This window comes from Priapulus caudatus, unplaced genomic scaffold, assembly GCF_000485595.1.
Source record: "Priapulus caudatus unplaced genomic scaffold, Priapulus_caudatus-5.0.1 Scaffold339, whole genome shotgun sequence".
Classification (NCBI taxonomy): domain Eukaryota; kingdom Metazoa; phylum Priapulida; class Priapulimorpha; order Priapulimorphida; family Priapulidae; genus Priapulus; species Priapulus caudatus.
In genome coordinates, this window is record NW_014577400.1 from 271,956 (window position 1) to 289,537 (window position 17,582).

Sequence of the window (17,582 nt, forward strand, 5' to 3'; positions counted from 1 at the left end):
GTGCGCATGTCTGTAATTCAACCATCGGCATTGACGACGGCGGGAGCTACAGAGCTAGGTAAGACACATAAACACATAATAAACACGGCTATATATTATATAGACTATTAGTAGAACTACAGAGCTAGGTAAGACACACAAACACATAATCAACACGGTTATAAGTAGAACTACAGAGCTAGGTAAGACACATAAACACATAATAAACACGGCTATATATTATATAGACTATAAGTAGAACTACAGAGCTAGGTAAGACACATAAACACATAATAAACACGGATAGGGTTAGACGGCGGGAACTACAGAGCTAGGTAAGACACATAAACACATAATAAACACGGTTATAAGTAGAACTACAGAGCTAGGTAAGACACATAAACACATAATAAACACGGTTATATATAGACTATTAGTAGAACTACAGAGCTAGGTAAGCCACGTAAACACATAATAAACACGGTTATAAGTAGAACTACAGAGCTAGGTAAGACACGTAAACACATAATAAACACGGCTATATATTATATAGACTATAAGTAGAATAAGTAGAACTACAGAGCTAGGTAAGACACATAAACACATAATAAACACTGTCCTAGAAGTAGAACTACAGCGCTAGGTAAGACATATAAACACATAATAAACACGGTTATAAGTAGAACCACAGAGCTAGGTAAGACACACAAACACATAATAAACACGGTTATAAGTAGAACTACAGAGCTAGGTAAGACACATAAACACATAATCAACACGGTTATAAGTAGAACTACAGAGCTAGGTAAGACACACAAACACATAATAAACACAATTATAAGTAGAACTACAGAGCTAGGTAAGACACATAAACACATAATAAACACTGTTATAAGTAGAACTAGAGCGCTAGGTAAGACACATAAACACATAATAAACACGGTTATAAGTAGAACTACAGCGCTAGGTAAGACATATAAACACATAATAAACACGGCTATATATATAGACTATAAGTAGAACCACAGCGCTAGGTAAGCCACGTAAACACATAATAAACACGGTTATAAGCAGAACTACAGCGCTAGGTAAGACATACAAACACATAATAAACAACAACTGTCCTAGAATGGAGCAAACTACAGCGCTAGGCTAAGACATATAAACACATAATAACACGGCGTATATATTATATAGACTATAAGTAGAACACAGAGCTAGGTAAGACACCATAAAACACATAATAAACACGGCTCATATATTATATAGACTATAAGTATGAGCTACAGCAGCTACAGTAAGACACATAAACACAGTAATAAACACGGCTATATATTATAGAGCACTATAAGATAAGAACTACAGAAACGCGGTAGGTAAGACCATTAAACAAACATAATAAACACGGCTATATATTATATAGGACTATAAGTAGAGCTACGAGAGCTAAGTAAGACACATAACCACATTAATAAAAAACACGGCTATATATATATTAGACTATCAAGTTAAGAACTACAGAAGTAGCTAAGACATATAAACACATAATAAACACGGTATATAAGTTAGAACTAACAGAGCTAGCGTAAGACACATAAACCACATAATCAACACGCGTTCATATATTATAAATAGCACTATCAAGTAGAACTACAGAGCCTAGGTAACGACATATAAACACCATAATAAACACGCGTATATAAGTAGAACTACACGAGCTAGGGTAACCCACGCAAACACATAATAAAACACTGGTTATAAGCTAGCAACTACAGAGCTAGGAAGGACACATAACACATTAATAAAACACGCGGGTTATAAATGCTAGAACTACAGAGGCCTAGTAAGACACCATAAACACATAATAAACAGCGGTATAAGTTAGAAACTACAGAGCCTAGGTAAGACACATAAAACACATAATAAACACGGTTATAAGTAGAAACTACGAGCCTATGTGAAACACATAAACACATTAATGAAACACGCGTTATAAGTAGACACTACCAGAGCTATGTAAGACACATAAACACATTAATAACACGCGTTATATATAGACTATTAGTAGAACTACAGAGCTAGGCTAGACACATAAACACATTAATAAACACGGTTATATATAGACTATTAGTAGCAACTACAGAGCTAAGGTAAGACACGTAAACACATAATAAACGACGGCTTATAAGCCTAGAACTAAAAGAGCTACGAGTAAGACACATAAACACGATAATAAAACACGGTGTATATATAGACTATTAGTAGAACTAGCAGGGCGTTTAGCGTAAGACACCGTAAAACGACATAATAAACACGCGTATTATAAGATAGAACTACAAGAGCTAGGCTAAGACACATAAACACACTTAATAACACGATTACATATAGACTATTAGTAGAAACTACAGCGCTAGGTAAGCACGTAAACACATAATAACCGGTTATAATAGAACTAACAGAGCTAGGTAAGACACATTAAAACAACATAAATAAACACGGTTTTATTATATGTCAGACTATTAGTAAGAACTACAGAGTAGTAAGACACATAAACACATTACATAAACACGGTTTATAAGTAGAACTACAGAGCCTAGGTACAGACACATATAAAACACAAATAAACACCGCGTTATAAGTAGAACTACAGTGCCTATGCTAAGACACATAAACACATAATAAAACACGGTTATAAGTGAGAACCTAACCAGAGCTATGTAAGACAACATAAACACATATTAAACACGGCCGGTTATATATAGACTATTAGTCAGAACTACAGAAGCTAGCGTTAAGACACACAAAACACATAATAAAAAAACACGCCCGTTATAAAGTAGCAAGCTACAGGGGGAAAGCCTAGGGTAAGGACACATAAACAGCATAATAGAACACGGTTATATAATTGAGACTAGTAGTAGAACTACAGAGCCTAGGTAAAACAACATAAACAATAATAAACACGAGTTATAAGTAGAACTTACAGAGCTAAGTATAGACACATAAACACATAATAAAACACGGTTATAAGTTTAAACTAACAGAGCTGGTAAGACACATAAAACACATAATAAACACGGTTATAAGTAGAACTCTGAGAGCCTAGGTAAGACACAAACACATAATAAACACGGGCTATATATTTATATAGACTATAACTAGAAGAGGTGCGGAACTATTCCCACTTTCCCAGCCCAAAAAACACCGCATATCCCAGTTCCAGTAAAATAAAATCCCAATTACAGCTTCTCAGGCAAATTATGTAGACATGTTTCAGGGAAAATTCAGCTAGTTTAGCGTTTCAAACACTACATAAATACTAATATTTACATACTATTTATTTTTCTATCTGGGCGTCTACATAAATCGAATTAGCGCAGAATAAATAAATAAAATAATAATATAAAAAAATTAAATAAAAATCATTTAGCCGCCCGCATAAATTGAAATCCCTGGACGAATTGACATAATTTCCTAGCATCCCAGACAATTTTAGTGGGTCTTTCCCACGTCCCGCATGGGCCTTCTGTTCCCGAATCATGGAAAATTTATCTGACATATCCCACGTTCCCAGCAGTAAATAAAATTGGCCAATCCCGCGTCCGAAAATACCCGTTTCCCCCCCTCGTTAGAACTACCAGAGCTTTAGGCTAAGCACACAAACACATAATCAACCAACCGTTATTATAATATATATATTAGACTATAAGTAGAGCTACAGAGCAGGGTAGACACATTAACACATAATAAAACCACGGTTATACATAGACTATAAGTTAAGAACTTACAGAGCTACGTAAGACACATAAACACATAAATAAACACGGTTATTAAGTAGAACTACAGAGCTAGAGTAGACACAAAACACATAATACAACACGGTTATAAGTAGAACTACAGAGCTAGCCGTTAAGACACATAAAACACATTAATAAACACGGGCTATATATATATAGACTATAAGTAGAACTACAGAGCTAGGTAAGCCTTTGTCGGATAACGAGTTGTTTAGACGAATTAATATTTGCGAGATAGAACCACAACACTAGTTGCATCCATCAATTTTTTATGGATGTATTTGTATTTGAATTATATGCAATAAAGATATAATAATAATATAATAATAATATAGACTACCAGGAGGATAGACAAGCTCGAATTTTTGTAGAGTAATTTATTATTATTCATTCATAATACTACTCCTAATACAGTCTGCTAGTAGTACTACTAGTCTACTACACACTGCTGATCATGGCACTCGCACGCGGTTTTCATCGTAAACCAAAAAATCGTTCCTATCGCAAAGTTTCAAAATTTTGCTTCGTTTCACAAATGAACCTACTTTTGTAATCAGCACCCGCTTGTTCAGGTTTCCATGCCAACAAAGACATCCCATCGATATTTTTTCGCCTGATAGTCTGCTTGATTATATAATAGCTGGGACATGTTGTTGTGTGTTTATGTGTAGAAACTTTATTGATTACCTGCGGTGTGGCAAGCCAGCATATGCAAAATTATCCCAGCCCCTACTTTGTGGCTTGACTTGCCGGTTAGGGGCCTACTATTAGTATAAATTCTGTGTGAGTTTTTGCACGCGTTTCATCTTAGTGTTATCAAACGTTTGCCTACGTTCTAGTTGATGATTAGCCTACCTCAAGCTTGCCGCCACAAATACTTCATAAAACTACACCAATACTAATCAAACTACAGATCGAGAAATTGTATGAGATTAATTGTTGATTCTATGTAGAGGTTATGGATCGTTTACTAGCTTATCGCGGCCTCCATTTTCTTTGAAAACTACGTTATATATTACGTAAATATTTGTTAATAATTATACAATAATAATATAGACAACCAGTAGTATAGACAAGCTCTGCTTTCTGTACAGTAATTTCGGATTATTTATTCATAATACTACTAATACTGCTAGTACTACATATACTACTGATGGTAATAATTATTATTAAATATATAGGTACGACTAAAAGTCTACTTATGGGCATCGTTATTTCTCAATGCAGTGATTATTGGTGATGTTTCGGCGAACAAAACACTCATTGAAAACACAGCAAGAGTGGTCGAAGGTTTCAGTACGGGTGTGCACGTGAACACGACAACATTGTTCATCAACTTGTCGCGCTACAACGCGCACGACCGGGCTCAATTTACAGGTATCATTTGATATTTGTATTGATGATATATTGATGATATAACCCTCCTCCATATACATCCCACCAGAGCCTGTAATGTTGAAACTATTTCCAGGTATCATTTGATCTTTGTATTGAGGTATATAACCCTCCCTCTTACATACCGCCAGCGTTATAATGTTGAAACAATTTCAGGTATCATTTGATCTTTGTATTGAGGTATATAAACCCTCCCCTCTCATCCCAGAGCCTGCAATGGCGAAACATCTTCCAGTATTCATTGAACTTGTCCTTGAGGTATATAACCGCCTCCTCTCACCGCCAGTCCGTTATAATTTACACAATTTCCAGGTATCATTTGATCTTTGTATTGAGGTATATAACCCTCCCTCTTACATACCGCCAGTGCTTATAATATTGCAACTATTTAGCATTCAACATGCTTAGTATATATATATAATACATGATCAGAAATGTAATGTCGTTGTGCTTGATAACTATGCATAACAGAACCGTTCTTGATTAAATTCGAACAGAGTTGGATGCTAGACATGATGATGATAGCAGGATTGTAATGGTCATCACTGCATCCTGTGCAGCAGATCTAGGACTGGTTGACAGGCCAGATCCCCTCCCGATTATGTACCAACCATTCTTCCATCTGGAACTACAGACGTGTGAGAAGGTGAATATAAGAATCAACCAGATCCCGTTCGCTTCTACCACACGCTCCCGCACACCAGCCTGCGACCCTGGTCTGCTATAGCATCTATGACAAGTACGACATACGCATATACGCTCTCCTATGACACTATTAAGCTTCACCATGGACACTATGACGATGTACATGCACACCACGACTATGTACGCACAACTATGACTATGTCCCATCCAACATGTTGCATCAATGTTGCTTCAATGCATACATTGTGCATAAACATGCTGCGCACACGCTCCCGCACACTATAATTTGTTTGTCTATAGAAATATGTTTGCTATGTTATAATGACATTGCGTGTTAACGTGTTGCGCGTTGCGTCTAATATATATTATATATATATATCGATATAGAATAACACATAGACCCGCACACGCACGCGCACGGCACACCACGGCGCACACCAGACACACCACACACACACACACACACACACACACACACACACCAGACAGACCACACAGAAGAGAACCCCACAGAGAACACACACGCGCGCACGAACGAACAAACGCACGCACGCACGCCCACGCATGGCCCGGCCGACGCACGCACACACACACACGCACAAACCCACCCACACACCCACACACACCGAAACCACCTACACACACACACACAACCACCACACAACACACACACACACACACACCAGCCACACCACACAAAAACACCCACACACACACACACATACACAAACACATACACACACACACACCCACACACACACCATATATACCACACACAGCACGACACACACCGAACACACACACAGCACAGCACACACACACACACCCACCCACACGACACCACACACACACACCTTCGAAGCGGGGGGGAAGAGTGCCTTCATTACCAATCTGGTATCAGACCAAAACACTCGCGTCCGTGTCATCAGACTTATCTCCTCTAAATACACGCAACACACAAACACGCCAACACGCAGACTGTCTGTCTATGCATCCTGTAGTGAGTTGCTTGCCCTGTGCAGGGGTTAACTGGATACTGGTATGCTTACGTGATCCGTGAAGATGAAGCGCTCATGTTTTATGTCACGTACATCACATGATAAGCCATCCATAAACCCCACAGGGTTCCTTCATACAACCATGATTGCTGTCATTGCCACCAGGGATGCTGTGCATCGGCCTGGGATGTTGAGACACGCGACAGGATGATAGGGATGCGGGGATATAAGGCTGTAGCAGACGACATTATCCCTATATGTTGTAACATAAATGGCTATCAAACTAGAGTGGTGATCACGTTTGATCCAGTAGGCCAAATACTTTTAAACCCAGGTTCAGACGTACGAGCATTGACAAGTTGAAATGGATCAAGAAGGTACACCCAAAGATGAAGAATAGATATCTCTATTCTATATCTTTGATGCACCGAATAATGGATTTGGTATTCAGCAGTGCCTGTTTATGGTATAATGCGCGATTTCGTAACTATAGCAACACACAGTATGCATTTAAAGGACGTATATGAGTAGCTATATGAGTGCTTCAGGACTCACATTGGATAGATCGCCCGATGTATATAAGATTTGTTACCGACTTGCACGTATACATAAGAATAACATTAATTAATTTTAATAATAACAGTAATAATAAATTTAAAATATAGTATTATTGATAATGAATAAAATTCTAAAATTGAAGGCTTCCGACATCGCTTGGCGTCTGGTTGAGATGCACAGCCATGCTTGCTACGGTGCTGCCACCGCCGTCATCGTGTCTTACATGGAAAAGGCGACGGATTTCATGTCGGTAGTCATCGTACTCTATGACGGTTCAAAGGGTACGTGAATTTTACACTATCGCGTGGCCTGCAGTATCTGCACTATCTACGCATCGCTAAGAGCTAATACCCCTAGGAGGTATATAATATTATATTACTAGCTCATTTATTATATTATTATACCACGCAATGATTTCGATTATTCTAATTCGCAAAAACAACCTCGATCAATTTTACCTATACCTGGCTTAAAACACGATATAGTTAAATTTGACGTGCATACTGCCCCGTATGTCTTTGTATGAATAACCGTTTTCAATTAGAGTTGGTAGGCCTACTTTAATTAAAACAGATTATTCCAGTAGATGCGCTGATATAGAAGATATAGACACGTTCACAATGGACGGCCATGCGGTAGCTCTCGCCTAGAGTTCCTGGTTAAAAATGAAATATGGAGAAATGAAATGGGAAACATGAAATATTCAGAAAATGCTTGAATCCACAGAAGTTCAGCATACAAAAAAAGAAAGAAAAATGATTACTTCGTCGTTTTAAAATACATTATTAGATTTTCTATTAGATTTTTATTTAATTTTTATTGGATGATAAGATTTTTAATAATTTTTATTAGATGTGCCGACGTTCGAACGCGGCGTAGAACGCGGGAAGGTCATACAGGTTCTCTACTGGAAGGTCCCGGATGTCTCTACGTCTGCGCGCGTTCGCATGGCAACCATAGACGCGCTGTACGACATGATCATAAAGCTGCGGGTGTTTCCTGTCGGACGAACAGCGATGAAGTTTTTCGTCGTCGCGTGCCGCGTGAGAACCGTGGCGCTACTGGTGCAGCAAGTAGGTAGCCGCAGCAGCAGCAGTAGTAGCTCTGCGACGCAGCTCTGCAAATTACACCCGTTCGTAGGCCTACAACTTACAATTACACCCCTTCCAAAAGAACGCCCCTTGCGAGGGCCGTAGCTTCTGGGAGCGCGAGGGAGGCAGCTTCCCCTCTCTCTAGATATTAGAGCAAAATAAGAAAGACGCAGGAAAATAGACGCAGCAGTGGCAGCATTACATCGTAGCATGGTACCCCGGTATAACCACAGGCACTTGGAATGTTTCAATAGTAAAATGATGGTAAAGAAACACGAAACGTGTTTACTACTAAAGTCTTAACGTCTCTGGACTCTCTTTCACCTATTATTGCATGCCGATAATTTACTGTAAATGCCGTACAAATGCTCGTCTGCAACACAGAAGTACGTCGCACGCACGCCGCTGTGCACAAAAAAAGAAGAAGAGGTTATTATGTTACTGTTGTTGTTTTTGCACAGCCGCGGAAATTTTGACTAGGCTGAGAGATATGATGGGTAGTAATATATGTGCATTAGGGGTGTGTATTAAATGCAGTACAGTAAGTGAATGTAGCTTAGCATCGCGTGCCTCCCCTTTAGCAAGTCGAGGAGGGTACAATTACCGTCCAATTAAGGATTTCTGTCGGTTACTTTTGGCCCTTAGCTGAGGAGAATTTTATCTTAGATCAAGCTGTGATCTACAGTCTGCGTATACTGCCAGAGTCTTCAAATGCACCATAACCCAAGTCAAGGAAAATATAGCATACATATGACTACATACGCATGTACACGCGCACACACACAGACATAGACACACATACGCACGCACGCAGGCACGCACGCACACACGAACACGCGCACGCACGCACTACACCTGTAAACGTGATCGAAGAGATAATGCAGCTAATGGACTCTCGCGCTGAAAATTTTCGAATCAGCATGCGACACAAGTTTCTCACAATTGCGCATGAAATTAAGCTTTCTAAACGCTAGCTTTATTTGCCACGATCTTTAGTAGCATTCAAAGGGAAGATTATTTTCCTATATAATAATTAATACGACTATATATATATATACTTACCGTCTTACGTGAATGTGTTTGCTTAGTGTATGTGGTCTATATAATTATATACCATATTACCCAGGCCATAGCCATAGGCCACATACACTAAACAAACACAGTTACTGTGAGTATAAATTACGTGAATCGATAGTACCAAAGAGTAGATAATAACACTGTGTTATTATTTACTCTTGATAGTACACATGCAGGTGTTTTGCGAACTTCTATCGTACACGCAGGCACACTCGTACGGATTCACGGAAAGCGATTATTATTGGATACTGGACGCAGACTGGCGTTCGTTCAGCAACCTGAGCGAGGTCACGCAGAGGTCAGGACCACCGACGGACAGCGTGGTGCTGCTCAAACCTCATGCGCATGCGTCGGATAGCGCCGGAGATGATAGGAGAGAAGGCCACGTGAGAAAGGCATGGTAGTTTACCTCGTAACCTCATAATGAATAGTCTTCAGCGTCCTACAGTGGACAAGTCCATGGGACTACATCGAAGACAGATAGAGACCAAGTTGACCATATCGACGCATTTTGAAAAACATGATAGGGCCTATATATTATAATTAAAATAAAATAATTTAAAATATAATCAAATTGAAGTTGTGAGGTGGAAGGGAGCGGAGAGGGGATACACTTATACCTAACGACCTTTGCGTTCAAATGAAACATTTCTGCTTTCTAGTCTACGAGAGTCTTTGGGACTGGCTCCTTACATGCCCGTGTGCGCGCGCGCGCGTGGGTTTCATAATTACATTGAATGCCACATGTGCGCCAGTTCATCACGAATAACACTGGCTTGTGTTTTGTCTGTGTTTACAGTCGAGCTTTTACCTCCCGAAGTATTTGAGTTCGATAAACAACAGTTATTCTGCGTTCTTAGAATCAGACGGGTCCGCTGTTGCTATGATGCTACGGGTGAGTCGTTGGTTGCTAAGGAAAGCGACAATATCAGCAGACGCGCGGCTTTACTTCAACTCGCATATAAGAATTTACAAGATAACGAAAACAAACACATTTGCTAGATATATAATGTACGAGTAAATACGGAAAAAAGCAAAGAAAATTAAATCTTAATGAGATTCACCCACCGACAAGTTAAATCTCCAAATTTAAATCAATTACGCTCGGCCATTCGCGTATTGTTAGGAAAGACTAGCGGCGGCGATACTTCGCCCACCAGATGGCGGCAGGCGCTGTGACGTCAGAACCGCACTGAGCCTGACCGAAGGTCGCAAGATACCGGAAGTTGGCTATTGGACAGAGCAAGAAGGACTCACGCTTCTGCGGCCTCTGCGCACGCGCAGGCGAGAGAGCTTGAGCGGGAAAAGATTAAGAGTTATATCGACATTTGATGCAAGTCAACTTCAAAATTCTTTGTAATAATAATAATAATAATAATAATAATAATAATATTACTAACTATAGTATTATTATAGAAACACTACACGACAGAACTCTACGACGTATCAGATGACGTATTTATGTGTTCCTATTTCAGTATGTGCCGTTTCAAATGAAGACGTACGCATGTGATGGAACACCGCAATACACCGGCCTAGCATTCGAAATATTGAAGGAATTATCAAGACGTCTAAATTTTACGTAAGAAACAACGACTAGATGAGAGTAGGCCTATAAGCAACTAACGACGTTGAATATTAGTCTGTTCTGAAGCAATTTGCTGAAACATTGATTATTATATCAACATGTTAAAAATCACATAAAATAAGTAGAAAATAGATGATATTAGCTTTAGTTCCACGTAAAAAACGAGGCTGTGGATTTTTAAGCTCGCGCGTCATCTCATCCTACCTATCATATTTCTCCGAATGTCACCTTATTTCACTACGTCATGCACCATACTTGAAATGGTCTTCATGGTATTTATGGTCTACATGAAATCTTGCAACAGTTCCGTATCCGCCTGCACTAACATATCGCTCTGCCGACTATCCACTGATAGATTCCTATCTAACTTTCACCAATCAGAATGGATCATACTACAGCAGACAGCGCTGTTATGAAGAGCCATCGTCGTCATTTTCCCGGCGTAAAAAAGAGTAGTAACTTGCCTGACCACTATAGGTGTCGCAACGCTCTAGGTTGTTAACAGGCACTTTGTCACTCTGTTACTCTGTCACTCTGTCACCCTATCTTCATTACGTGTGACATTAGGTACTATTGCAGGTACGAAGTTGTCACGAGAAACGACAGCATCTGGGGCGTTCCGGAGGCTAACGGATCATTCGGGGGTATGATTGGAATGCTCGAACGAAAGGTAACCGGGTAACTAACGACGTCGTCGGTTCCATAACTCCGCCACCTGGCGGCCGCGTTCTCACATCTACCCTGAGCGTAGTTCTAGTACTATAGCCCTTGTTCTATAGACAAGTGCCTGTGGCGAACGAGGGCTATAGTACTAGTGTTGTAGTGCGATTTGAAAGGTTGAAGATCTCAGTGTTCTCGTAGGGTCGACAGCGTAGTAGCGATGTAGAAAATAGCAGATTGCAGCAAAGTAGATGAGATGTAGCGAAGAGTCGTTCAGCGGATGATTGCAGGTCGATCTTGTTAGTCAGGTTCCAAATGAGACAGAGTCGCAGATTCGTTGTTGAACTAGGACTTTATTAGTACCTGACACATACAAATATATTTACAACACACATACTAAATACAGCCTAGGTAACCATGCCTAGGTCCCGTGATCTCCGTTTCCGTGTGTCTCTCTACATCGTATCTGTGTATCTGCTTGTCACTTAATTCTGTCCGAGACTATGTGTGTCTATATATATACCTTGCCCCCCCCCCAGAGCAGGTATAGGTGTTGAACAACAGTAGAGGGCGTCCATAGGCGGCAGGCCTGAGTAAGCATCAAACAAAAATTAATTAAAAATACTCACACTGTTACTGCACTTACACAACATACACTTTAATCATGTTAAATAACTACAGATTCATGCTCTATGCTCCGCTCGAAACTTTTACTAGCTCTATAATGCGAATTTCTACAGAGTAGATGGATCCTGTTTCATACACAAAAATGGCCGACCGGCGACCATGGCTACGCCACTAGCTGGAATGGCACAATTACACAACAAGACCAATTTTACTTCTAATGCTTTCTAGACGACCACGAGGCATCTAACTTGCGTGCATAATGCAAATTATTGCACTCTAGTGCCGAATTTCTGCGAAAAAAAATGCTAAAAAAGGAATTTTCTAGAGACGATATATAGTGCAACGGTGAACAATTACAGAGTCAATGGTTAATTAATCTAGTTCCGGCCGTAACCATGAGGACCAGTTAACCATCTCAATAGCGTGTGCCAACATTGTGTCACAGCTAGGCACCTGCACCTGATCGAGACACGACAATTAAGCATCGTTAACTGTCGACCAGGCGACGGCGTCTATTTCATTACTATATAAGCCTCGTTCACACGAGACCTCGTATTTCTGAAATACCAGATTTGCGAAATACCGTATCTACAAATACCGGCCGAGCGTTCACACCGATTCGCGGCTCCAGAAATACGTATTTGGCGAGCTGCTAGCTGCTTAAACAAGCAATACAAAACAATCGCCAAAATAACATGCAAGCGCACCACGCCGATAAAAAACGTAACGGTCCGCGCTCAGACAGTTCTCACCGCATTACACGAACTGTCGAGCGCGACGCAGTCTATAAACTACGCGCTCCGAACCGTGTATTAGCGTCACTACGAGAAAATGGGCGTCCAAAAATCCGTATTTCTCATGCACGGCAATATTCGGGCTGGAAGCCCTCGTATTTTACATCGTAACTCCCGGATCTTTTTAATAACCGATCTGGGGGCCGCCCCCCCCCCCCCCCCTTCCCGGTTGGTTTTTGTTTTTTTGCCTCAGTTAATCCGCTAAAATACCCGGATTTCTTCTACGTTGACACGCGGCTATAAACCATGGGTGCATAGCCCTTGGCCAACTTTTAGAATACAATAATGTAACCCAAACACAAAATAGGGTCCTATCCTTGTTTCGGTTTTACATTATATAGGTGCCAACTGGCGCCGCGCCTGCTAAGAATCATCTTTACCCACCTTTGAGAACTTATTAATGTATATAGATTTATAAATAATCTAGCACATACCTAAAATATTCATAATAACCTCATTCACGTTTGTCATAAAAGAACATTGACTCGAAATTCTTTATTAGGCGCGGAAATGACATCCCAGCACCGTTTGAAAGTGCGCATTGACAATTTATTTTGCACGTTAACAGACCGAGGCAAACATAAAATGCAAATAATTCGTATATCTAAATCTATTAACCGAACGATATTCATTTTAGGACAAATTATCCGTAATATACAAAAACTGATATGTCGTTATAAGATATTATCAAATCCTTTCTGTCTTTTAAATTAATAAATAAGAAACTAGCCCTTGCGTAGCCCTTGGCTACAAAAGCTCCTTATTGCGCAACATTTCCAGATAGTGCGCTTTAAGTGGCGTCCACGTCGTTGATCAAACTGTGTGGGGTCGGTTGTAGTATTTTAAACATTAAAAAAAATATTCTAGATGTTGTGATTGAACATGAAATTTTTAATGTGACATTAATTAAACTTAGAATCAACTGAAAAATAATCCTAGAATTAGAGTTCTAAGTATCCTTTTAATTTGCTTCTATGGGCTATGATTATGATCACGATTGTATTTCACTATCGAACAAATATAGTAAAGAATAGGAAAGAATAGGGAATAGGAAAGAATAGAAGTACTTATATGCACAATTTTAAGCGGCATAGAAAATTGAGGCAGCCCTGCAAATTCAAGAACGTAGAAGAACCTACACCGTACGCATTCCATGTAATCGAGGGTGCAATAGCGTGGACAAATAGATCGGATAACATGCTAAGAGAGAGAGAGAGAGAGAGATAGACGGAGGAGAGCGAGAGAGCAGAGAGAGAGAGAGAAAAGTAATATATATAATATATATATTAATAGAATATAGTATATATATATAGGAGAGAGATAGAGAGAGAGAGAGAGATAGATGGAGAGTATGAGAGAGAGAGAAGAGAGAGAGAGAGGAGATGAGAGAGAAGAGAGAGAGAGAGGAGAAGGAGAGAGAGCAGAGAGAGAGAAGATAGAGAGAGAGAGAGATGAAGAGAGAGAGAGAGAGAGAGAAGAGAACGAGAGAGAAGAGAAGAGATTCTAATCGATTTACACGTACTAGTTTATATCTGGGTTACTTTTTCCCGGCGAGATGAGGAGTGCCGCACGTGCGCACTAGTCACTTTTGTACACTTCAAGTCAAATCTCGACAGAATATTCCACAGTCATACTTCCGTGCAGACATTGCGTCTTCATTCCTAACTAACCCTAACCCTTAACTACCCCTAACCGCTACCTAACCCTAACCTACAGCATTTGCAGCACATCACGTGAAGCCTCCATGCTACGGCCGCGGGAAAGGACACCCAATGTATAAACGTACTACACGCGGTGGAAACAGGTGCGCGTGTCCTCTAATATATACACCTGTATATTTCTACGGCTACAGGAGGTGGACATTGGCGTAGATGTCCTCTACGATTAACACCAGTATATTTCTAAGGCTATAGGAGATTGAAACATTGACGTGGCTGCCCTCTATGTTTTGCACTGTATTTCTGTATTTCTTTATTTTTGTACATTCTACGGCTACAGAGGTGGACATTGGTGTGGGTTCCCCTCTAGGATTTACACTTGTATTTTTATGTATTTCTGTATTTCTTACGGCTACAGTGGACCTTGGTGTCGGGGCGTTTCACGATGAACGAGAGCGCCTTAGAGCAGTCGACTTCTCCTTGCCTTTCTTCCAGGAGTCGCTGTCGATCCTGGTGGCGCGGCCCAGCTTTCAGAGCCGAGCACTCGTTGTGTTCGCGCCGTTTACGCTGCCAGTACGTACTTTACAGCGGCGTCACTAGGGTTGCTGTCACACGGTAACTCATGGGTGGTACACGTTGTGCGGTAACTTCGGTGTCAGGCACAGTGCGGGGATCTGGTCGACACGGCGGTAACTCATGTCTACGCGATGCGGCGTAAACCATGGTGTCACACGGTGCGTGATTCATGTCGACATTCGGTGCGTGCTCATGTATCACAAGCGGAGTCGCGTAACTCCATGGTGTCAACGTGCTGTGCACTCATATGTGTCACACGTGCGGTAACCATGTGTACACGGTCGGTTTAAAAAACTTCCCAATGGTATCACACGGTGCATAACCATGGTGTCATAATGTCGGTGCGGTTACTCATTTGTGTCACACGGCGGTGACTCGGTGCAACACGTGCGTGTGACTCATGGGTATCACGGTGCGTTGTGACTCAATGGGGTGTCACACGGTGCGGGTATACTCAATGGTGTACACACGGTGCGGGTAATTAGCTGGTAATCACAACGGTGCGATAACTCATGTTGTCACACGGTGCGTTGACTCATGGTTCACACGTGTGGCGGGTGACTCGTGGTGTCACACGGTGCGGTAACTCATCGGTCACATCGTGCGGTAACCATTGTGTTCACACGGTGGCGGTGACTCATGTTGTCACAACGGTGCGTGTGACTCGTGGGTTCACACGGCTGCGGTAACCATGGTGCCACACTTCGTCGTGTGTGATCATGGTACACCGGTCGTAACTCATGTCACACGGTGCGTAACGCATGGTGTCACTACGGTGCGATAAACTCATTGGTCACAGTCCCATAGACCTCCTCGCGCGGTAACAGACCAAGAGAAGTCCTTATAATGTTTTTTTTTTTGTATTAAAATTTACTGTCGTAAATCGAATCCGCTGGTATATACTGAAGTTAATGGCAAATAGTGATGTAAATTCACCTAGTAATATAATTGGAAAATTACATTATCATACGCACCGCCAATTCGAAGTGTATACGTTTAAGAACTACATCAAAACTATGTTTGTTTTAACATTAAACTTTACCGTTACATGATAATGTTTTGAGATACATTCATGGATTAGGTTTGCCTAATCCATAATGGCCCAAATTATGTAGAAGTTGTAGACAACTGCACATGGAAATATACTCATAAATGAATTAATACCAATTTTGACGCCTCCCCTACTGATGGTGTCACCCGGTGCGTTCCGGACCCCCGTGACGCCACTGGCGCTTTATTCAATCTTATCAAAGTTATGCGCACGAGAAAAACGTTGTGCAAAACACTTTTCTCTCTAACGGCGGACGCGCGCGCTTAATTGTACGTACGTACGTGGTATTGGTAGTGGTAGTAGTGGTGGTTTTCTATTTTCTATTTTCTATTTGCCATTTTCTATTTTTTGTTTTCTATTTTCTATTTGCTATTTGCTATTGTCTAATTCTATGTTCTAGGTGTGGGTGTATATCGCCGTGGCTGTACTTGTAGCCAGCATTGTCTTGTATGCCGACATCGCGCTCTCACCGGCTACACCGATGGCAGGCACGGAGCCGGCCACTCGATTCTATACAAACCCGCTCAATTGCTACTGGTACATAATGGTGGCGATACTAAAGCAAGGTATGTGTGTGTGTGTGTGTGTGTGTGTGTGTGTGTGTGTGTGTGTGTGTGTGTGTGTGTGTGTGTGTGTGTGTGTGTGTGTGTAGGTGCGTGTGTGCGTGTGCGTGTGTGCGTGCTCGATGTGCGATGTAATGTGTGTCGGCGTGCTGTTGCGTGATGCGTGTGTGTGTGCGTGTGTGCGTGTGTGCGTGTGCGTGTGTGCGCGCGCGCGCGCGTGTGTGTGTGTATGTGTGTGTGTGGTGCGTGTGTGCGTGTGCGTGTGTGCGTGCGTGTGCGTGTATGTGTGTGCGTGTGTGCGTGTGTGTGTGTGTGTGTGTGTGTGTGTGTGTGTGTGTGTGTGTGTGTTGGTGTGTGTATGTGTGTGTACACGTATGTGTGTGTGCGTCTGTGCGTGCATGTGTGCGTGCGTGCGCTTGTGCGTGTGTGCGTGCGTTCGCTTGTGCATGCACTTGTGCGTGTGTGTGTGTGTGTGTGTGTGTGTGTGTGTGTGTGTGTGTGTGTGTGTGTGTGTGTGTGTACACG